This window comes from Monodelphis domestica, chromosome 6 (assembly GCF_027887165.1).
Source record: "Monodelphis domestica isolate mMonDom1 chromosome 6, mMonDom1.pri, whole genome shotgun sequence".
NCBI classification, from domain to species: domain Eukaryota; kingdom Metazoa; phylum Chordata; class Mammalia; order Didelphimorphia; family Didelphidae; genus Monodelphis; species Monodelphis domestica.
In genome coordinates, this window is record NC_077232.1 from 48,754,397 (window position 1) to 48,779,729 (window position 25,333).

Here is a 25,333-nt window from a genome sequence, read left to right on the forward strand (position 1 = left end):
TTAACCACATTTTAAAGATTAAGAGTGTCGAACATCTCTTGAAGCATGATAAAACACCAATAAAATAGAAAAGAAATATACATTTTGGTTTGAAAGGATATGTGCACCATCAGAATAAATTCAATACAAAAACAGTCACTGTGATGTTCTGCTTCTTCTATGATAAAAAATGAAGGCCAAATATTATCAAAAGTAACTCTATTATGGGGCAGTTAGGTGGCTCAGTGCACAGAGAGCCAGGCTTGGAGATGGAAGATCCTGAATCTAAATGTATGACGTATGTGACCCTGGGCAATTGCTTAACCTTTATTGTTTTTCTCCCTTGGAACTGATGCTAATATCAATTCTAAGAAAAGGGTTAAAAAAAGTAACCCCTCCAGGACTAATTAGTTATTAGCCAGAAATCTAAAGAAAATTTTTTATATTTATCATCTGTGCTATTTTTCCTTATATTTTTATTTCTCTCTAAGTAGCTGAAATACGTGCTCTGTACAATGCCACTGGAAATTATCTGAGTTGGATTACCTTATATCAATATTCTTTGAACTTAAACAGGTAAATAAAATTTAGTTTTTATTATATGTTTCAACTGAGTGTTTTTATATTCAATATAATTGTTCATTTACTGCTTCTTATACTTTAGGTATAGTTTTACTAAAAATCAATATGAGATTTGGGTCTTGGAATAGCATTGATATTAAATGATTTGTAGTTTAAGAGGTCGAGACATACATATACACATATATGGAATTATTACAGAAACATGTTGAGCTAAAAAAATCCAAATAGGTAAAACACGGTTCAAGATAACATAGTTGCATTGGCACAGATCCATTCCTGTTAACTAGAAAAATATCTCCTAGCTTGGGTACTACTGATAGTATCTTTTCTGTATGAGAAAGCTATAGTATTATCAGAACAAGAATAGAAAGAGACCAGAAAGGACAACTACAGACAAAGCAAGTGAAAAAGTCACTGAAATAAGAAAACTGGATCACATCCCAAAGAAGGAGGGACAAAAAGGATCATGTAAGTAAAAGACTAACAGCAAAGTTAAAATAAATCCTGTGGAAGAAAGTGGTGATGGTACAATTGGTAGAAGTCATGCCAAGCAGACATTAGGAATGAGATGAACCAGACTCAAGTCCTTCCTAAGACCTCATCTTCCCTTTCATTCCCAGCTCATTAGATTGGCTATAAAGTCTGTCCTGAATAGGGATGGAGACTATTATATTAATTGTGAGTTTGACTGAAGAGAGAAAGAGTACTTACTACACATGGACTGAAGAATGAAACACTTGTGAATTGCTTATTTAATACTGCCCTATTATCCAGGTATTCTTTAAAAAATTATACATGGAATTATTTTGCAATTGATATTCAAGTTATATTGTATAAAAATTAATTTATTTCATAAAACTACCAGTCCTTGGCATTTAACTTTATGAAACGTATGAAAATAGGTTAAACTAAAGGAACAAAGTGAAGACAATTTAGCAACTAATAATAGCTATAGGAATCACATTTTCCAGGATGTCATGAAGTAAAGGAATGTTTCATAAGCAAGAAAAAAGAAAGATGAAATGAGTGTTTACATTATAGTACTGCAATTGGGCACTGCCAACCACTGGAAGCTCTTCCGACACACTGTGATGTTCACATTGTGCAACTATTCGATCCAATGACTATAGTATATCACATTTGGATTTTAAAACATTTTCTGTTTTACTGATGCTTTTTTTCACACAACAGTAATTTTTTAATTACCAGTCCCTACTTTCCTACAACCCTCCTCCTTGAACCCCGAGTTCTTTCTGATAAAGAAAAAAATAAGTGAACACTTATCTATATATTGACTGCATTTAACTGCTTATAAATAATAATATAATGTCATATCCTTAATTCCCAATTTTTGAACTGAGAAAAAGAGGTATGTTTTGCATCTCTTCTCCAGATAAAAGTAGTTGTTACAACTAATTAAAATTTGTCTTCCTTTTGACGTTGTTTTTATTCACATTATTGCAGTGGTGGGACATCTTCTTTTCCTGATTCATTCTCTATTAGTTGAGACTTCATGTGAGTCGTCCTATATTTCTCTGAATTCCTCACATTTGTTGTTTCTTACAGTACAACAGTGTTTCATGCCATTCATAAACCACAATTTATTAAGTTATTTCCCAATCAATAGGCATAACCTTTGATTCCAGTTTTTGCTATCTTGGAATACATTTTAGGAAAGATCTTCTGAGACTTGGTGTAGGATTGTGGAAAGCATACTGGCTCTGAAGTCAAAAGACCAGTTTTCAAATCCTACGTGGATACAAAACAATGCATACCCTTTGATTCAGGAATACCACCACTAAGTCTGTATCCTGGAGAGATTAAAAAAAAAGAAGAGAGGGGAGGACCTACTTGTAGAAAAATTTTATAGCTGCTCTTTTTGAAGTGGCATAAAATTGGAAATTAAGGGGACACATCAATTGGGGGATGGCGGAACAAATTGTGGTATAAAATGGTTATGGGATACTAGTGTGTTGTAAGAAAAGATGAACAGGATGATTTCAGAAAGAACTGGAAAGACCTATGTGAAGTGAGGCAGAATGAAATAAGCAGAACCAGGAAAACACTGTGCACAGGAACAGCAATAGTGTAGAATGATCGAATGTGATAGACTTGGCTATTCTCAGCAAAACAATGATCCAGGACAATTCTGAGGCACTTATGGCAAAGAATGCCACCCTCCTCCAAAGATCTATTGAGAACGATTGAGGTCAGAATGCAGATGAAAGCATATGATTTTTCAGTTGTTTATTTGGGTTTATGTTTGGGGGTTTGGTTTTATATATTTATATATATAATATAATAAAACTCTCCCTCACCCTCAGTTTTCTCATCTGTAAAATAAAGGAGTTGGAGTGGATGGCTTCTAAAGTCTCTTCTGGACCTGAATCTGATCTAATGTGTGTATCCTGTGTGTGTGTATCAATATACGAAAACAAAGCCACACATACATAATTATATATGTAAACACATAGCTAACATTTATATAGCACTTACAGGTTCTTAAACTGTTACAAATGTTACTTCATTTGATTTTTTAAATATTAGAATCAATACTGTGTATTGGTTCCAAGACAGAACAGTAAGGGCTAGGCAGTGGGGATTAAGTGACTTGCCCAAGGGCATAAAGCTAGGGAGTGTCTTGAGGACAGAGTTGAACTCAGGACCTCCCATCTCTGGGACTGACTCTCAATCCAAACCTCATTTAATTTTAAAACAACCCTATAGAGGATATGCTATTACATTCCCTATTTTACAGTTGTGGAAACTGAGGCAGGCTAAGGTTAAATGACTTGCCCAGAGTCTCGGAGCTAGTAAGTATCTAAGGTAGGATTTTAATTCAGGTCATCCTAAAAGTAATTTTAACATTTCAAGTTCCTTGACCATTCTGAAAACTGTAGGATCATTTGTTAATTCTCAATGATTGAAAGATTGCTACCCCTACCCCATGTCATTCTCTTTTTTAAATCTCTTAAAAATAAAGTGGTGCCCTAATTTTTAGGAATCTGGAAGGGGTTAGTTCCTGGAATTAAACATTTCTTCTCCATTAAAACTGATTAATTTACTCAGATGCATACATTGTCTTTTTCAAGTCACTAATTGTTTTCTTTTGAAGAATGAAATGAATAGAAAATTAGAATTATAGTGTAAAGTAACCTCACATTTTAAATATTTACCAATAATTATGTTTATAATTATTCATAGAGATGATGACAATGATGGTGACAGTGATGATGATAATCTCACATTTTCAGAAGACCTGTATGTCAAGGATAAAGTATAGGAGAAAGAAGAAGAAGAGGAAGAAAGAGGTAGAATTGTTCTAAGCCTCCCTTCCTGGCCCTTTGCTTTACCTCTGCAATAAACAAATAAATGCTTATTAATGATCTACTATGTGTAATCAACTTAAGACCATATATTATTATAATTCCAACAAGGAGCTTAAAATCTAATAAAGATAATAATACCCATGTACATGAGTAAATATAATAAGAAATCAAATATGTCAAGTTCATAAGAAAAATATAAAGTGCTATAAGGCAGAAATCAGTCAATTGGAGGGATCAGAGAAGACTTCATGGATGTGATATAAGTTTTTTAGGCTCTGATGGATGGATAGGAGGTTAATGAGAGGTGAGGAGTAAAGGGAGGTATCAGGAACAACAAAATCAATGTCACAGAAGTAGAACAACATAGGTGTTTGGAAGATGGGCATAGAGCAAGAACCACAGAACCAAAGGGGGTTACTGTGAGATAAGGCTGGAAAGGTAAAATGCAGCTAATGTGTACTTGATCCTAAATGTCTGGCTGAGCAGTTACCACTTTAATCAGTGGCCATTAAAGATTTTGCTTCCATCAGTAAATGACCCAAGTCTTATACAATGAAGTTTTTCCTAAAACTTTTTTCCCTTTTCTTTTCATATTGACACTTTTTCAGGAATGATATTATGTAAGATCTCCACAATACAGTGAAGAATCCAAACATTCCTCATGATTAAAAATATATATGTATATATATATTTATGGGAAAATTTTGAAAATGTGAGACACAAAAGATAAAAATTTTATTATAGAAGTAACAGTCTTAAAACTGTTTCATAAGTGATGCAGAGCGAGAGGAGCAGAACCAGGAGAACATTGTACACAGAGACAAACACACTGTGGTATCATCGAACGTAATGGACTTCTCCATTAGTGGTGGTGTAATGTCCCTGAACAACTTGCAGGGACCCAGGAGAAAAAAACACCATTCATAAGCAAAGGATAAACTATGGGAGTGGAAACACCGAGAAAAAGCAACTGCCTGAATACAAAGATTGAGGGGACATGACAGAGGATAGACTCTAAATGAACACTCTAATGCAAATACTATCAACAAAGCAATGGGTTCAAATCAAGAAAACATCTAATGCCCAGTGGACTTACGCGTCGGCTATGGGGGGTTGGGGGGGGGAGGAAAAGAAAATGATCTATGTCTTTAACGAATAATGCTTGGAAATGACCAAATAAAATATATTTAAAAAAAAAAAAAAAGAAAAAGCTAAAAAAAAAAAGAGGATAGAAGAAAGCAAAGAGAAATTGGAAAAGAGATGAGAAATGGAAATGTTGTTACTATCCTATTATATTTAATATTTCTGTTACATTTTTACCTAAATGAAGTTCGTGGTTTCATGTAAAAAAAAAAAAAAGAAAGTAGTTTCCTATGTATCAGAAAAATTACTTAGTAAAAGTTGAACTCTGAGTAACTGAAAAAAAAAAAACTGTTTCATAATATACTCAATGCAGGTTCTAAATGTTATGTCAGTGGTAACATATTTCTGAGTGCCTCACCATCATGTCTTCAAAGTGAGAGTGGGAGATTGTATTTTATTTTGTTTCTTTAAGAAAAGCTTAAGAAGGGGGCAGCTAAGTGGCTTAATGGACTGATAGCCTGACCTAGAGAAAAGAGGACCTGGGTCCAAATCTGCCCTCAGTTACTTTCTATTTGTATGATCCTTGGCAAGTCACTTAACCCTCATTGCCTAGCCCTGACCACTTTTCTGCATTGGAACCAATACACAGTATTGATTTTAAGACAAAAGGTAATTAAAAAAAAAGTTAAGTAAAACTTGGCTTGATGTATCTGCTTTTTGGTATTAGAACCAACTTGTTTCCTCCATGTTTTTCCTAGAGTTGCACCAAAAAAATAGCTATTTAATAATGAAACCTATGTTTAATAATAGTTTTCTTGCAGAGATTGAGCTGTGAGTGGGGATTTTGAAGAGAAAGAAGCATTTAGAATTAACAGAACATACAAGGAGACACAGATCACCTGGCAGCAGTATTAATTTTTCTCCTTTCTCAGAGGGGAATGTTCCCTTCACAGTTTCTCAGAAGCCTCAGGGCAACACGCATACCTTTGCAAGGGGGAATGAATATGGAGCAAGAAGAGTCAAGTATAGCTCTCAGGACCTCTTTCTCTCCTTCCTGGAAGTGGGTGGAGTGAGTGAGTGGGGATTTTAGAAGGATTTGAATGAAGAAAATGAATATTTTAGACATGGATGCTTTTATTTAGTGAGAGGTTAAAGACTCATTAAAACAATCTTTTAAAACTCAGATGAAAAGGGTGAATTAAAAGAAATGTCAGAGTTGATAGAGAAATTACAATCTTTAATTTAACCTTCTTATTTAACAAATTGTCTTTGTTTTTACACATGAGGAGACAAACACAGAGAAGTTGACTCTCAAGATTGTACAACCTCTCTATGGTAAAGCCAGGAGAAAATCTGAGTCTAAAGCTCTTTTCATTATTCACTATGAGGATCCTATACCAAACTTGCTATTAATTCCATCACTGAAATAATGACAAATAAGTATTAATGCCAAGTATTAATTGAGAGATTTACTGTGGATGAAGAAGTCCTTTAAATACTCCTGTTTGTGCCTGACATCATGTTGACTGCATCATGCCCCAAGGTTCAGAGATTCTTGGAACAGATCTATAAGTATTCAAAAGCATTTAGCCTGGCCATCCAAACAGGAAAGACCAAGTGAATTTAGAATGTTTGTTTCCTATATTCCAATGTGAATTTGGATAGATACTATGAAGCAGAAGTTCTTAACAATATTTTGTGTTATGGATCCCTTCAGCACTCTGGTGAAGTCTATGGGCCTCTTATCAGAAAAAAAAATAATTCATAATGAAAGGAAATGATAAATATCAGTTTGATGTTAGTGAAAATAAAAATGTAATGTTTTAATCTAAATTTACAGATCCCCTGAAATATATCCACGAATCCCTAGAGATCTATGTGGACCATCTTAGGAATCATAGTTATCAAACTTATCTGAGATAATGAACATCTGGGATAGCCAGTACAAAGAGACAATGATACAGGCCCAGAACCAAAAAGGCAGAGAGGTGGTTGGGAAGGCTATGGGGACAATACTAAATCCTTGTACTAATTTAAAGCTTCCTATGAAAGCATGGTCTAATCTCTTCAAAACTAACATTTTATCAGTGCTTCCACATGACACCAAGCCACAGAGCATCCAAAAAACTAAACAGAGGGCAATGGAAATGGGTATGAGCAGGCTACAACATATAATCCAGATGGAGAGAAACAAAGTTCTGTCATCAAGGAATTACATGTCAGGAAGGAAAGATGGGCTGGTTACAGGATAGGAAGCTATAAATGGACAGTCTAGGCATCCCATGTTACTTGATGTTCGGAGTAAGCAAGAGGGCTCAAAGTATATTCGCTGGATTCAGAAGAACATGGCCAAGAGTTACACAGGACAGTAGGTATGGATGGATACAAAGATCTGTATCACTGGAGGGAACATTCTGAATTAATGAGAACACAAGTCTATTTGAGTACTAGAGTATCTACAGATCTCATTCATAAATGTTGATGCTAGATTAATACAATGCTAAGACCTTGGGGATTTATGGCAACTATAATAGCTATTTTTATGTAATGATTCCATTTTGCTGATTTCCCCACTATATGTTGTAAGATTTAAAATTAGGTTTGACTAAATGTGAGAGTCGCTGTTTATAAAATGTTATTTACAACAAGGTAGAGATATTAAAGTGGGAAATATAGGAAGGAGGCAGAGAATTGTCTGGCCTACCAAACTAAGTGATGATCTGGTGAAGTCCAGCTCAGCCTCCAACAAAGGCTCCCTCAAGTCCAATCTCCACATGGAAATCTCGGTGGCATTTTCAGTCAGAAATCCACCAATGCAAGCCTCTTCCTTCAGTCTAAGTCATGTACCCAGCAAGCCTCTCCAATGCAGAAAGCTCCAGTCCAGGACAAGTCCAAGAAAAAGTGACTGCCTCCAAGAGTCTCCCTTCAGTCCAGCTTACCAACACAGAATGAATGAATGACTCCTCAGAAAAGCAGTTTTCTCCATGTCACTTCCTGTCACTCCCCCACTTTATGGGAACCAATCATAAGCTCCCAATTTGCCTAACACTGGATGGGGCGTGGCCTTTGGTGGTGTGAGCTTTCTCTAGTAAATGACTTGTGAACTCTCTTACTTAATGGTTAGCTAGGTGCTAAGTAGGGGTACTTTAAGTTCTTCATTTGATTAAATTAAATTTTGCTGATTAATTACATTAAGAATAAACTAAGAGAGTCTAATTCTCTCTTGAATTTAAATGGCTCCTGCAAATTATCTAATGAATAAATGTGGTCAAGTAGACACACAAATATTCTTGACATCTTAAAACCATAAAGTGATCCTAAATCTCCAAATGTTATGATAACTGACAATACCTTCTTACCACCAATTCACAACACTTTTGGGTTTCCAATATTTCCTTCAGTAATCAGGATCTTCCTCATTATTTAAAAAAAATATAATAAGGGAAGAGGGGAAATGGATTTGCAACATGTGAAAGAGAAGGATTTTGCAAAGAGAGAAGTTTGCTAGACCCGGACACATGCCATGGAACTGATGATGCTATGTTCTAGAATGCAGGGAAGAGATAAAAATGAACACCAGCAGCTATTGGGGGCTCTTAGATGTCCTGTCTCTTGGGCTGTCTGGAGCTGGAACTTCCTCTCTTTCTATGAAGCTGAGCAGATTTGGTTCCTATTCCCTGGAGTGGATTACCTTTACCCCTGCTGTTCCTGACTGGAGAAACCCCTTCCCTGCTGCTAGTACCTGTCTACTCAGAAGATCGGTGACAGACCAGTCTGTATGGGGAAGGCCAGAAGCCAGCTTAGGCCTAACCCTGCTAGGGTTGAACTCTGCCATAAAGGGTTCAGCCTGAAGCCACTCAGAAGACCTATTTCATTCTTACAAAGCAATCTGGGAGGATTAAGTAGTGTCAGGTTAGCCAGTTAGTCCTGGGAATTTAGACAGACAGGTCAGGGCCTAGGGAGCGTGGAAGCAAAAGAAGCAACCTCTGTGAGATTTTAGTAGGTGGGAGGTTAGCTAGAACCCTTAGAAGTAGGGAATTCTAATACCTTAATCCTCCCCTTTAATTCACTTTGTTTCCAAAATACATCCCTGTCCCATTTTATTCAAACCTCTCCAGGTGATTTGAATAGCTCACTTCACTGAGAGGTACTAAGGAACCAACTCAACCTTGGTACCTTGACTATCAACACCATCTAGGTATTTCAAATCCTACACCACCCTCATCCATGATTCCAACTTCTCCAAGACTAGAACATTAATATTTCAATCAAGATCAATGTAAAGGGTACAATTTTAAATTATATACTCTTTTTATACATCAGTGCATTCATAATGTGAACAAAAATAAAGCCAATCCAAGACAGCAATAATTACTACTAATATAATTTACTCAAATTTTCATCATCATTTTTCACTTTTTTTCCTCAGGGATGTCTGTAAAATTTGAGTTTGCTATCCTGTGAATGAGCCAGTTAAGTATTAAAAAATTTAACAGTAGTAGATTGACCATTAAGCGATGTGTTTTTTAACCACAGCAATCTATGACAATGGCAGAATTGTTGAAAAGTGGACAAAAGTATTCTAAGAATCACAGCTTTTAGACTTCATACAAACACTGATTTAACTATGGATAGGCTAAGTCTAAGTTCTTGGCTTCCTTCAAAAAGACTCAAATCTTAACTTCTGGAGAAGCTCTTTTCTATCCCAAGAATGCAAAGGAAGACATCATCCCTGCACTGAAGGAGCTCACAGTCTAAGGAGGGAAACAAAATCAACTTAGTCCATATCACCATCTTCCTATAGCAAAATGGATCCTTCTCACCAGTACCAGCACACAAGGATAAGCCCATATTATGAGGGTGCTGGACCTTGGCAGGAAGACTCGGGACTGCTAAAGGAAGATGGTGACATAGACTGAGTAGATGAAGCTCCTGGTTAGATAGAAGTCGTTTTCTCCCACAAGTCTTGATGAGTTTCCCTTAAGATGTGTATAAGTTCCCTCTTGTGTATCTTGTAAAGTCCTGAAGCCATCAGACTTAAATTTGTCCTCAGGATAATGTTGCTCTGAGACACTGCATGGCCCATGATGAAAAGCCTAACTGGTCTGCCAGTATAAAATTCATAAGATCACCTTCTCGTCTAATTCTTTCCACCCAAGCAATTTCCTCTCAGGACTTTGGATAAAGCTGCCCCACCACTAAACTGACCAGTTATTAGAATTTTCCTTTAAAATTATAAGCCATTATATATATATATATACATATATATATATATGCATATATGTATTCACACACATCTTTCTCTGATCTCTTGGAAATGTGTTCTGTCCAAATATAGTGTATATGCCAGACCATGCAAAGTTTTCCACTACTCAAGACCATCATTGCTGCCTATGTATGTTGAGGGACCACCTGCTTTTACTCTGGAAAAAAAGGTCGCTTGGATAGGCTAAGCAGTGGCTATATTGTTCTAGGTAAAGATCTGGTAACACTTGAAACATTGCTTGTGAACGTCCACTTGCTCTCTACTAATCAAGGATGCCTGATTTTGTGTGTCGATGACTTACATCAAGAGTGTGTATAGGTAAGATGGTAGGCATTTCAAATGATCATTTTTTGTTTTCTTCATCACTGTTTTTGGTATTAATAATGATCAGCCATTTCCCTTTGCCTTTATCCTCCTCTGCTTCAGATTCATTTTATATCACCTTCCTCAACAGCTTCTTAAGGTTATCTTCTGAAGCCAAGTCCCCTTTACAAAGCTTTGGTCCAGTTAGATTCTTTTCCCCCTTCTTTAATGCCAGTTTTTACCTTCACTATAAATAAGCACATCTAGGACTGTGGCATCGAGACCAAGAGTGGTGGTTCTAGATTTCTTAACTGTGATTGCAGTCTTCTTAACAGGTATTTTTTCTTTTTTTTGTTCTGCTTATCTTCTTTCCTCTTCATTCTTAAGTGCCTTTGGGAAAACTTTGTTTAGTTGAATTACTTGCCAAATGTTTTTTAAGCTGTTTTTCTTCTCTACTGTTTTCCCACTGCTTTATAAAATGATGCTGATCATTACTGGCCTCCATTCTTCTTTGTAAGACTTTGTAAACAACCACTCTTGGCTTTACCCAATATCTCTCTGCTTTTAAGAGAGAGCATGCTGAGTAAGGTGTTTTCTGATCTTGTGGCAACAGACTTATAGTGGTTAAAATTCTATATAAAATTAATGTGTTCTATAAAAATGTCATTTCTGATATACATTTTTCATTGTTAATGTAAATAGTTCAGGATAGAGTTAACTCAAATGTACATGTTAGCTTTTCCTCATTGTTACCTTTATTTCTTTTTACAAATTCTAATTTTTGCTCTCACAAATGACTAACTGTATACCAACAGCTGATTCAGGAATAACTAAAATAAGATCAATAGCAAATTTTTTGCACCTGTTAAAATATATTTTGGTGTGGATCATATTGAACATCTTGGTTTATGGGCATCTGCCAATTCTTTTCTCAATGATAGTGTTCATGATACAAAGACATGAGCGTTTGTGTCCTTTAAATCTTTGGTCTTTCTCATTCCTTTTTCTGGAAACATGCTTTCCCATATTTCTGACTATTCATTTCTAGTTCCTCTTAGAATTTCCCTTCCTCTTCATCCTCCATACTTCTTGCCAATTTCTTTATGTGCTTCTCCAAAAAGGACTGATAAACCTTCCTTCCATTTATCCACAACTCCCTTCTTTCTTCTTGTTTCATTTATAGCAAGAAAATCAAGATTGATATGATTTGTTTCCTCAAGTATTGTGACCATTCATTGATAACTGGGAAAGAATTTCACTTTTAGGGTATCAACATTAAAATGAAAGTTTACATTAAAAAATAAAGTTTATATTCACCCCTTTCATCCACTCTTACTGCATAATGGGATTGTGTAGCCCTGGGGACCATTTTGTATTGTTTTGTGGGGGGGGATTCACTAAATTAAAGTGACTAGGCTATTGGTGTTTAACTTCTCTGTGATTAGCTGAGATGTTCTTCACTCTGTTTTAAGGGTTCTATTTGATGCTTTTCTAGCATTACAGAAGCTGACCAAGCCTCTCTTTTGTTAGCATAGCCTTTTAGAACCCAGGGTAACTTCCACACTGTGAAGACATCAGGTAGGAGAAAATGGTACTACAAAGACAAATCTTTACCCTAAAGGAACTTGCATTCTTATAAGTGAACAGCAACATGTATGTGTGGATAGACGGAATGATGGATACACAAAGAGAGAGAGAGAGAGAGAGAGAGAGAGAGAGAGAGCGACAGACAGACAGACAGACATATGATATCAAAGTAAGGTGTGAAGTGGGCAAAGGAGAGCTCAAGATAAATTGGGGAATGGAGGGAGTATTTTTATTGGAGGAATCTAGGAAAACTTTATGGATGAGGTAGAATTTAAAATTAGTACCAAGAATTCTGAGAGACAGTGCTGAGGGTGTGCATTCCAGAGAGACTGGAGAAAACATTTGAATGGGAAAGGGAAAGTGAATATTATACTTTCATTGAAACATATAACAGAATATGTGAAATTAATCTGGAAGGGTAGTTTGGAGCCAGATTTTGGGTAGCTTTAAATATTACACTAAAGAGAAAAATGAGGTTCAGAAATCACATGACTTGCCCATAGAGACATAGCTAGAAAATGAAGAGACTAATCATGTAGTCTAGTTTCCCTTTTTCTGAATCAAGTGTTCTTTTTACTATATCATAACCATCACTTATGGGAACCATCAACTGATGGCTTTAAAAATATTAAAGGTAGGGGGCAGCTGCGTGGCTCAGTGAATTGAGAGCCAGGTCTAGAGACAGGAGGTCCTGGGTTCAAATCTGGTCTCAGACACTTCCCAGCTGTGTGACCCTGGACAAATCACTTGACCCCCATTGCCTAGCCCTTACCACTCTTCTGCCTTGGAGCCAATATAGAGTATTGATTCTAAGACAGAAGGTAGGATTTTTAAAAAATGTTAAAGATAGACAACAATATTTTTTATCACCTAAAATACGTTGCTTAATTTTGGGGCTTATACAATGTAGAAGCATAGTCCCACATATAAAAATAAAATGACTTAAAACTGGGCTGTTAATATGTATTTGCCAAAACTATAAAATTTAACATATACTTTATTTGGAGCAAAATCATGGATTTAAAGACAAGCTATTTTTGCAACTGCTTAAGATAGATAGAAACCACTCATATTTAGTCACCTACATAAAAGGTTAACCATACGTAATGAATGATAGAGAGGATTCTGTACCCCAAGTCTTACATATTGTGGGAGCAGCACAAAAAGACCAGGGGCTCCTAGGCCCAATGCACGCCAGGACATAAAACTTCTGGGTAGTTAGGAAGTCAGGGGCTTTCCATTCAGCAAGGCTGTGGAAAAAAGCTCAGTGTACCCCAGATTGCAAGGCCTCTGGGTATCCATTAACTTAGGAGCCCTAAGACCCGTAGTCTGTTCTCCAGCATGAGAAAAGCACACATTTCCCTTTCCCCCCAAACACTAGATGTCCGGCCAAGAAAATAATAAGCAAGAGTACTGTAAGAACATACAGTATTCTATGCAAAACTGGGTCTTTCGCTGGCATGTTGAATTGACATGTTACTAATGATTTATCATCCTATAGAAAACACTGCTTAGAACCACCAGGGCAATCTACATCCATTGTTTCCATCTTGTAAATCATTGCTAATCTTTGTTCCTGCAAAAAGCTTACCTAATTTTTTAGCCTCCGTCATTTGTCATTTTCCCTATAAATTGTGCATCCCAAATCAAAAATCAATAAACTAAGTCACCACCCAACCCTCCTGAGTCCCTCGGCATTCTTACCCCTTGGGACCCCCAACCAGGTGGCCCCCAGGGCCTGACAATGTATGATAATGGCCAGTGTGCCCTACACACAAGAACAGACAGAGAATAGATATAAATGACCTAAAGGAACTCTTTTCCACAGAGTCAAGTTAGGATACTATTGCTGTAGGTCAAGCAAGAAATAGCATACGGTACCTGGAATGTTTATCTCCTCACCTTTGTCTTTTGGGAATCTCTGGTTCCCTTCAATGATGAGATCTAATGCCATCTAATGCCATTTCCTTCAAGAGGAGTTTCCCAATTCACCAAGTTGCTAGATCTTGAGGTAGGGACTATCTTATTTTTATATACATATCCCCAACATCTAGCATAGTACTCGTTCCACAATAGATATTATTGATTGATTAATTAATAATTAAAAAGATGACAATTTAATTTATCTAATTGATAATTAAATCTAATTGATAATTAATTGATAAAATAATAATTAAGCAGAAAAGAAAGGCTATACGGAAGATACTACAAAAGTAAGCATGACTATGCCATAATAAATTAGATAGGGAGTTATAGTGGTGAAATGAGAAACAGAAGTCAAAAACTACTCTATTGAGGCTAGGTGAATAAGAGAATTATTAAATTAGTCTTGTCAACAGAAATAGGAAAATAATGATAGTTTTTTGGAGAAAGAGGTATTAAATTTTAGAAATATAAAGTCTGATAGCCTAGTGGAATTCCCAGGTGTAATTTCCAGGTGTAAATGTTCAGAAAGAACCTGAAAATAATTTCATTGCTCAGGAGAAGAGGGAAAAACTGGAAGTATAGATTTGAGAAAGCAATGACTATCTAAGTGAATAAGGTCACCAAAGAAGAGAAGCCCAAGGAAGAACTCTTTAAGGAAGGCATCCAATGAGAAAGTGAGAAAAGGAGCTAGTGTTGGAGACAAAGAGAAAGGAGAATATGAATATTCAGGAGAATGGAAATTAAGGGGAAATTGTCTATCAAGAGGAACAAATGAGATAATATTTGTAAAGCACTTAAGACATTGCCAGGAAACACAATAGATGCTTAAGAAATATTTTTTCCTTTCTCATTTTCTTCCCTTCCCATTCCAGGAATATAACACAATTTGACGTCACTCCAATTGTTAGGAACCTCCTTAAATTGCACTGCTTTGACAAGTACAAAAAGAATTGCCTAAAATTTTTGAATATAAAGGTCCTTTTCCTCTTTCTTTGAGAACTGGCATATGGCACTATCACCTAAGGGTGCATGTATGCTAAGGATAATAAAACCAGTGAATGGCTATTACAACTTCCCATTCCTAGCCTCTTGTTGGAAGGGCACAGTTAGAGTTAAGTCCCTTATGTCTCTGTTGCTAATTTCTTATTTTTTATTAGGCGATTTAGGAAATACTGTCATTCCTTTGTTTTCAATTATATTACTATATACTCTTAAGGATAACAGAGCAGTCTCCTATTGGTACCAGTTGGCTGCCTAAAATTCTAAATAAGTTTGAGTCCTGAGGGACTCTGGCCCTTTGACCTGAGTGGAAAAAACAAAACAAAAAACTGCATGTCTAGAAACCACCCCAGTTTTATGTCCTTGGCTGGGGGCAATAGAGACCATACAAGGAAACTATTCCCTATTGGAATCTGTTCTCCTCTCCACTTTGTGAATAGTAATCAAGTTTTGTGAACTGCTGAACCTATATGACTTGACATGAACTCCCGTGTACTATAGCCTAGGAGTGGTGTTTCTGGGTTAAAGGGTATAAACGTTTTAGCAGTTTTTTAGACATTCATAGTGCCAAATTAATTTCTAAAATGGCTGGACCAATTCACGGCTCCACAAATGCTGTAATGCACCCTCCAATATTTATCATTTTCCCTTTTTGTCAACTTCACCAAACTGATGGCCATGGGAGGAAGTAAAGAGCTGATTTAATTTTCATTTCTCTAATTATTAATGTGGAACATTTTTCTCATAAAATTGTTGATAGCTTAGATTTCTTTCTTTGAAAATTACCTGTTCATATCCTTTAACCATCTATCAATTGGGATATGCCTCTTAAAATTTTGAATCAATTATTTATACATATTGGAAATGAGATTTTAACTGGAGAAACTTGATGCCAACATTTTATTTCCAACTTACCTATTTTTTAAACTTTAGCTATATTTTTATCAAAAAAAATTAAATTTTGAGCAATCTAAATAGTATGCTTTATCTTTTGTGATCTGTGTGCCATAAACTTTTCCTTGATTCAAAGATCAGGAAGGCAATTTCTTCTTTGCTTTTCTAAATTGTTTATGATGGGATCTTGGCATATAGTAGGAGAATTTGATTTATAACAAATTTCTGCCAGACTGTTTTCCAGTTTTCCTAGTAGCATTGTTGAAAAGTGAAACCTTATTTTAATAGATGGAGCCTGGATTTATACTACTATATCTGTTTCCTTCTATATGTTGAGTATCTAATCTGTTTTATTAAACAATCACTTTTTAAATTTAATCTAAATTTTTAAGAAGAACCAAATTATTTTAGTGATTACTGCTTCATAGTATAGTTTGATGCCTTATACCGATAGGGCCTTTCTTATGCCTTTTCTCATAATCATCCCTTGACGTTCTTGTCTTGTCTTTTTATCTATTCAGATGGATTTTATTATTACTCTCATCTAGATATATAGTTATTTGGTAATTGGTAATTTGGAAAGATCTAAAAAAGTAAATTAATTTAGGTACTATTGCCATTTTTATAATACTGGCTTAATCAAACTATGAGCAAATAATATTATTTCAGACTGTCTTCATTTTGATAAATGCCTTATAATTAATTATATTCACATAGTTCCTGTCAGTACTTTAGTGGATGGATTCCCAAATTCGTAATATAGTCAGTAAGTACTTTAAATGGAATTTCTCTTTCTAGTTCTTTCGTAGACTTGCTAATGTCTAAAAATACTGATTATTCATGTAACTTTATTTTATATCCTGTGACTTTGCTAAACTTATTAATTGCTTAGCTGACTCTCTAGGGTTCTCTAAGTAAACCATCATATCATCCACAAAAAGTGATTATTTGGTTTCTTCTTTACCTATGTTTATCCCCTCAATTTATTTTTCTAATCATATTGCAATAGTTATTCTAACACTATGTAAAATAATAGTGGTGATAATATACATGATTGCTTTGCTTCTAAAGCTACTGGCAGGGCCTCTATTTTATTTCCATTACATACAATGCTGGTTCTTGCTTTGAGACATTTACTATTTTCCAAATTAAGAAAATATCAATTTATTCCTCTGTTTTCTAGTGCTTTTACCATAAATCAATGTTGCAATTTGTTGAAAGCTTTATCTGTATCTATTGATAAAATCATATGATGTTTATTATTCTTGTTATATGGCCTTTTATGTTTATAGTTTTCCTAACAAGCTAACACTGCATTCCTGGTATTAATTCAGCATGCTTATAATCTTTCTGGTATATTGCTGTAGACTCAGCTAAATGTTTCATTTGAAATTTTTGTATTAAAATTTATTAGGGGAATGTGCTGTAGTTTTTTTTTTTCAGTGTTTTGAATCTCTTTGTTTCATGAATAAATATTATACTTATGTAAAAGAAGGAAATTAATAGGATTCCTTTTTTATTTTTGTAAACAGCTTGCTTAAACAATATTAGAATGAATTGTACTTTGATAGTCTGATAGAATTTGCTTACTAATCCATCTGTTCCGAGGGCTTTTACTTTGAGAGTTTATGTATACCTCTTTCAATTTCTTTTCCTGGTGTATTAATTTAATGTCCCAGTTCTTGTTCTATTAATGTTGGTAATATTTTTTAAAATAAATTTTCATCCATTTCATTTAAATTGTCAGTTTGGGGAGGCATATAGTTGGGCAAAAGAGATTCTAGTAATTTGCTTCATTTCTATGTCATTTGGTATGTCTTTTTATTTTTGATACAATTTAGTTTTCCTCTTTCTTTTAAAAATTAATTTTGGGGCAGCAAAGTAGCTCAGTGGATTGAGAGTCAGACTTGGGGTCAGAAGGTCTTGAGTTCAAATCAGGCCTTGGACACTTTCTAGACTGGGCAAGTCACTGAACTTTCATTTCCTAGCCTTGTTCTTCTGCCTTGGAACCAATACACAGTATTATTTCTAAGATGGAAAGTAAGGGTTAAAAAATATGAGAAAAGGAGGTAATGAATGGAGATAGAATAGGTTTGGGAAATGATTGTATTTATATAGGCATCTTTTATCTTCTCTTAGCTAATCTTTTTTTTTTTGTATGGTTGATACATAATTACAAATATTTCTTTTTTTATTTAAAAAGTAGATGAAACCCTTTCTAGGTTCTGGTAGTAATCTACCTGAAAATATATAATAACTTCCAACTCACTAATTTTCAAAAATTTCAAAAATAGGTTAACATATAATGCCAATTTTTAGTAGTTATAAGAATCCTGGAGAAGTAAATAATGTATGCATTTGATATATGGATCATTTGAGATAAAGAAGCAAAGAATTTTTTCATCTGAATAATTGTAAGTGTAGGCAAATCTTCTTTAATTAAACATAATTTTAAGTTTTCTAAACTTTTTACCTACATAGGATCTTTGCCCTTTTGGACAATGTTCTGCCATGAGTCCTGACTAGCTAGTTGGTGATTCCCTTACCCAGTCTACTCCTTGGATTTCCTCTTAACCTCCTTCCTTCTTGTTTTTTGCTGTAGCAAGTATATTATCGACTTCTTTCCACTTTCCCCACTAGAATATAAACTACTTGAAGGTAAAATTAGTTTTCTTCTAATTGTATATTTAGATGGTTGTCTCTCTGTCTCTCTGTCCCTCTCTCTGTTTCTCCCCCTCTCCTCCCCTCTCTCCTTGAGGTAGGAAGTCCAGTTGTTATTATCTCCTTTTCCAGATGAAGAATCTAATGTTCAGAGAAGTACTATAAGCTTACCTAGGGTGCTCCTTCATCCTTTGAAAAATTATCACCGTCAATTGAAAAACCGCTTCCTTTTATGTATGCCGAAGGGGACCCGTGATAACATGATCCCTAACCCCTCTTCTTTAGCCAGAAAATGGGTCTTGGGAAAATAATCAGCAAAAGGCCAAGAGACAGGCCAAGGCAGCAGCTTTCTGTTTTTAACAGACTTTTTTGGACAAAATAAAATCTCTTCCTTAAAAATGATCCGTGCCCATATAGTGAACGCCCAATATGGAGGAGAGGTGCAAAGGAGTTAACACTACCCTCTAGGAAAAGGAAAAGTGATCTGCCAGTAAGGGAAGGTGTGAGAAGGGTGCCAGGCAGCACCCAGGACTTCTGCCCTCTGGAGGAACTCCTTCGCTGTCACTCTCTTTTCTTATGCCTTCTACCCTCTTTAGTAGTTTCTTCTCGGTGGTCAGAGCAGCAGACTGTCCTTGGCTCTCTATTCTTAGACTTCTGCCGACTTTGCCCTCCTTTTCATCTGACCATATCAAGTCACAAGTTTTGTAGTTTTTCTTCCTCCTTTTCTCTTTCTCACTCCTCTACCAGCCTAAAAGCTAATCTGCAATTCCATCCTGTGGGAATTAATGTTTGTATAGCCTTGTCTTTAGGGTTATTGCTTGAGAATGACATTCTCAGTTTCTAGGAGTCTTTTCTGATCAATTTGCATATTTATATTGACCTAGAAATTTCCCAGAAAATCTCTTAAAATGTTGTTAAGTTCTCATTAGCTTTTCTACTTCTTGCCCCAAATTGTGCCTGTTCTAGGAAAGTGAGATCCCACTATAAAAGCCTCCTGCTCTCCACTCTGCTAGAGCATCTCTAAAGATGCTACCTTGAAAGGGGGAATCAACTCCTCTTCATTTCTCTCCAGGACACTCTACCAGACAAATCTCTTCACCACGGAAGCTTTCTCGATGACTTCCTCCCGGAAATACTCTCGGCCCCTGGGATAGCCCTCTCTGCTTGGCTGTTCTCTTCCAGAATTTCCATGTTGAGAAGGAAGCCCAGGCTAGCCAAGTCTTTATTCTTCTCCAGGCTATACTCGACTTTCCAGACTTTCTCTACCATGCCCTGCCCTGGGTACCTCTCCCGAAGCACCTGTTTTATGTTCTGTCATTGCCCATTAGGATAGAAGCTCCTTAAAGGCAAGAACTGCCCCCCCATTTACACTCCCAATGGTGAGAACAATGCCTTATACACAGGAAGTGGTTAATAAATATTTCCTAACGTTAGTTCTACCCTGAAATTCTTCTACCAGAGCAGAATTCGCAATAAATTGTGAAAAGAAAAAAAAATTACAGAATTTTAAAGAATTAAGTATTGGTAACATTCGACCAAAGTAAGGACTGGAAGTAAACTCTGAAAACCCATTTCTTCTGGATAAGATCTGGGAAACTACCCTCCACTTCCGCTGGGTATTGTTTCTTACACCTCTCTTCAAACTCAGAGCTTAGCTCATTAATGTTATTAATTAAATGTTTGTCGGTGATCTCAAAAGGCAGAAAGCTTTAGACATAGAAAGATAGTTTTATAATAGAAATTTCTATGGAACAACTTAGATCTTGAACTTGGAAGAGATCTTACAGAGAATTTATTCCAAGTCACCATTTTCCAAATGAGGAAACTGAAGGTCAGATCAATGAAGTGAACTGGTCCAAAATCCCAAAGAAAGGACATGATGGGGCCTGTATTTGAACGTCTAACTTCCAAGACAGTAGTCTTTCTGAAGGACGAGATTCACAATCCTTCATATTAAGAAGAAGATAGATATCGGCGAGTGCTCACAACGTGTGAGGTTGGACAGGGAAAATATGTCCCTCTGACTTTGTAAAGTACGCTTCACAAGTATAACTGAATAAAAGGACAAGGGCAAAGTTTTAAGTACTTATTTTTATGTGTATAATGGCTATAAGAAACTATATAGAGTCACTGTTCAACCACAGGAGATCAATTTAAAAGTTTTTTAACTGAAGTTTTGTTCGTGGAACCCTGCCACATATAATATCACAGCAGAACTTAAATAAATTCAGAGACAAAAAGCTAGTGAAGGTTCTAATAACAAAGGGAATAACATTCACGACTTAGACCAACTGAAGCCAGGAAATTCAGTTAAGGTTGACACTCCATCTTTAACTCACAGAGTGTAGAAAAAACTTTGAAGTTCTGAGCTTTGAAGGTTTGTATCACAATCACAATGCTATTTAAGCAAAAATTCCTTTTTCAGCTTCTTTTTTTCCTTCCTTTTCTGGGGCATTTAAAAAGTCACAGAAACACAATTCATTTAATTCTCAGAAAGATTTATTCATCTGTATTCTTATCTTCCCTGAATTATAATTATCACAGAACATTATGCAAAATCCCCTTTAAATCATCCTTTCCCTAATGTTCCATTTGCTGAGAACCTATATGCCTAAAAATCTACTTTGCTTCCTCCTAACATCTCAATTTTTCCAAAATTCTGATTTAAAGAAGCAAAACAAGGTACATCCATCTCTTTCAAGCATCCCTGTTGAATGTCTGAGATGTGGTTTATTTAACCTCTTAAACTTCAGCTCACATGCTAACAAAGAGAGATATTGATGCCCTTTAGACAGCTGGCCAGTGGTAGAAGTATGGAGGCATCAAGTAGGCACTGTTTGTAGTTCAGGCCAGGAGTATAAACTGCATTTTCCTAGTTTTATACTAGAAGGGAAGAAGAATGCATGAACAACCTTAAACCTTCAATGCTAGATTATTAGAAATTTCAAATAAAATAGAAAATGAAATAAATACAAAGGTGAGCTAATATGTGATATGTTTGATTTTACTTAGATAATATATCTTTTTACTAGTTATTAATATTTGATAAGCCTTAGTTATTAAAGCTTTAATTTGTTTGTTTCAATACTATTAATTCTGAGAACTAGATATCAGAGGTTGATCAGAATGTCAAGGTTAATGAAAACTGTGCTATACTAGAATCAAGGGATACAGAAGAGAAAATAAGAGTTGAAAAGTAAAGTTAATTAAAATATGGTCTTGTGTAAGAACAGAATTTAAATTTCCAAAACAGGCTTTTGACCAAGGATGGAATTCACCTAGCAAGGTGAATAAGAAAATATTTGACTAAAGTTTTGAAAAGCTAATCAAAATGCTTTAAAAACTAATCAAAAAAGGAAAAGGGAAAAGACCCCATATATCCACTAGATACCCTAGAAAAGGGCTACATTACACTGTAGGAATAGCAACAGTTGAGAAATCCATAATTTCACAGAACACAAAATCCAAGAAAGAAATCAGTGATAGTCACAACTACGCAGATTTGTTTCTTAAACGATGTATGCCTTCTGATCCCCCCCCCAAAGTGAATTCTTTTAAAACATAATTCTGTGCACTAAAGGCTATTCAAGAGGGATGAATATGTTGAGGTTTCTGCACCCCTCACCAGTACCTGGCCTCTAGGAGGTACTTACAAAATTCTTGTTCTATGAATGACCAAACAGAAGAGGACTTCACCTGACATAATAAGTCCATTACTACAGTAACACACTGTTTCTTCCCCTGACCTTAAAGGTGTCCTCCTGGGAGGAGATAAGGTCAGATGAGAAGTAGAAAGTTGAACTGTATCAGTGTCAATCTTACAGAGAAAGAATATGAAGGTCTCAGAATGTCCAGGAAAGTTACCAAGTCAATAATTATTTATTGAACACATGCCATGTGTTCAGAGCTATGTTATAGATGGGGAGGACAGAAGAAATTAAAAATATAATTCTTTCCATCTAGGACACAGTATTTTGGCTAGAAATCCAAGACATTTATATATGAAAAAATTACAAACAACAAAGGAAATTAATTTACAATGAAATACAAGCTTCTTATAAGGGCAGGGACTAGTTTATTGTTGTCTTTGTACATACAATAGAGTGCCTGCCATATAGTAGGTTTCCAGTAAATACGTGTTGAGTAGAAACGAGTGACAGGTTTTTGGGAAGAATTAGCTGATTTTGCTTTGATGCATTATGGAAAGAGAATAAGATATGAAGGCTTGAAGTTGATGTGCTATTTTTAAAAATGGGAATTACTATTTTACATTTTATGCCAAATCAACTTGTTAAAAAGTTCTGGTGAGAAAGGTATAGATGTAACAATGTGTAGCAAGCATGCTCACAAACAGACCAAAGTGATGTTGACTTGATAATTTTATAGTTAAGTAACTAAACTTTTCCAAAGAAAAACCACTACATTCAATATTATTAGAAGACTAAGGGCTAGGCAAAAATGAAAGATTATAGAGATTTAGTTCTCAAATAGAAGAAAAAAAATAAGAGATGAATTTTCTCATCATAAAGTAGATTTAAATGCATGGATCTCTTTGGCCAACACAACAAAATTATTTCAAAAACAAAAGTCTGACAATGTTTTCTTGTACAGTTTTAAGAGAAGCCAGGATACTAAGCAAAAAAAAAAAAAAAAGAAGTATTTTCTTCTCCTCATTCCAAACAGTGGTCTCCTTACATTCAGTTTGAAACACTGGCAGAGCTCTGTCTCTATTCTGGCTGGCCCCATTGCTGGCTCAGGTGTTAAGGGACTTGGGCTTCACGCATGGATGCTCAGTGCAGATTTAATACCCTGGGGAGAAGGTCAGTGAAAGCTAAGCAGGAGGAAAACCTGTCTGTAACAGATTAGATTACATTTGTACACAATGGCATTTCCCTCCTTAATTTCCATCCATATGTACTGTTGATAGTAAGCCAAATTTAAGAGGATAAAAAAGGAAAACCCACCTAGTTCTAACAAATGTGGCTTGTAAAGCTTAAAAAGGAAAACTTAAATATAATTTTTGAGAAGGTTCATGTTAAAAAGACATAGGCATATATATGCATATATATTATAGGGTGTAAAAAAGACAAGATAAGTGTTGTGTTTTTATTTTATAAGCACATATATGTAAGCATATATACATAGACCTTTCTTGAACACAAACATGAATATACATACACATAACTTTCTTATTTCTGGGAAAGAAGAAGAATTCTAATTGGTCAAAACTAGTCATAAAATTTTAACCATGTTTCTGAAAAACAGTAGTGCCAAAGGGTAATGCATCGCTAATGGTTTCCAGTGGAATAAATAGCTACTTTGACGTCAAAACTTTGTTACACTCCAATAACTGGTTCACTTGGGGTTTCAGGTACAGCAAGTAACATGTCAGTTTTAAATAAAGTTATAAAAATAGAATGCCTGGCAAATCATAGTGTCGCTATGCAACCTGATACGATATGATTTATATCCAATAAAATGTTAACAAAGGTGATAGATGATACCAAAATAGTATCTGGTGGCTAAGGATGTCCCAGCTTCTTAGATTTTCGATAAAAAAATAAAATATCATATTTCACTCTGTCTTTCTCCCAAAAAAGCATACAAATGGCTGACTATTGTTATAAGGTATGTCAATTTAGAAATATTTACATATTCTCAAAATCCCTTGCTAATGCTCTATAATAGTGTTCTAACTAGCCATCAAGAGTGATAAAGGAGAGAACATTCTTCATAGGAATGTTCAAGTAGTTTAAGTAGTTATTCTCAGAAGATCATTTCCTTTCTGGAGAGAGAGAAAAAAAAAACTCTAACACAGTGCCTTACAACCAAAATTTGGCAAATTTTACTTACCCTCTCCCTGTCACTGAACTAGATGAAGCAAGTAGGTTGAAAAGTAACCAGATATGTATTACAAACATGCATCCAGAACTTGTGCCCTCATGTAGCAAGAACTGTTCTATAAAGTTTTATGTGAAATGACACCCAATTGAGAACAATTACTAGGCAAAATACATAATTACTATATTTTGTAGATATCGTTATATTAAGTGCCTGGTTGCAGAAGAAGATGAATGGGGAAGAGAGAGTCATTTAATGTGTTAATTTGCTCAATATGGATACCTATACCAATCATCTAACAAATGCAAGGAAATGTAGGAGGGAATAAGGAAAACTTTTTCCCTTTTTCCTAGTTCCACGGGCAGATTAGGACAAGCCTCTCTGGAGAATTTTTATGAGAAGATATGAGAAGGCATGAATGAGTTGTGATTTGCTCCATGGTGTATACCCACAGCAATGAGATCATCTGTTAACAGCTTACACGAAAAGTCTGTTGAATTAAAGTTCATGAAATATAGGATGCTGAAGCTGGAAGGAATCTTAAAGGTCATCCTTTCCATGGGTGGAAGTTACCTTCTCTACATCATGGAATGAGATATTGGCTGCTCAAGAACGGGGTCCCATGCCCACTCCTAGTCCCGGCTCCTTCCAACTCACGAGCTAAGGAGACTGCAGGTTATGTACGTGTGTGAACGTGTACATATATATCCCAATTCACCTATGCCTTCTCACTCTATGAAACCTTAATCTGAGTCTATTCAGAAATCCTCTGTCGAGGTCGGACCCAATCTGCCTGTGGTACCAGTCCTTTTAGCCTCTTGTCAGTAGCAGTGTAACACTCAGGCTGCCTATAGTCCATCTCTATCCACAGATAGAGATGGAG

The 25,333-nt window shown here is 35.6% G+C and overlaps 1 protein-coding gene across 1 annotated transcript in view; it reads right to left on the minus strand.

Moving 5' to 3' along the window:
- The window catches only part of METTL15 (methyltransferase 15, mitochondrial 12S rRNA N4-cytidine), a 280,004-nt gene that overhangs the window by 44,873 nt on the left and 209,798 nt on the right, over nucleotides 1–25,333 (minus strand). The window lies entirely within an intron of this gene.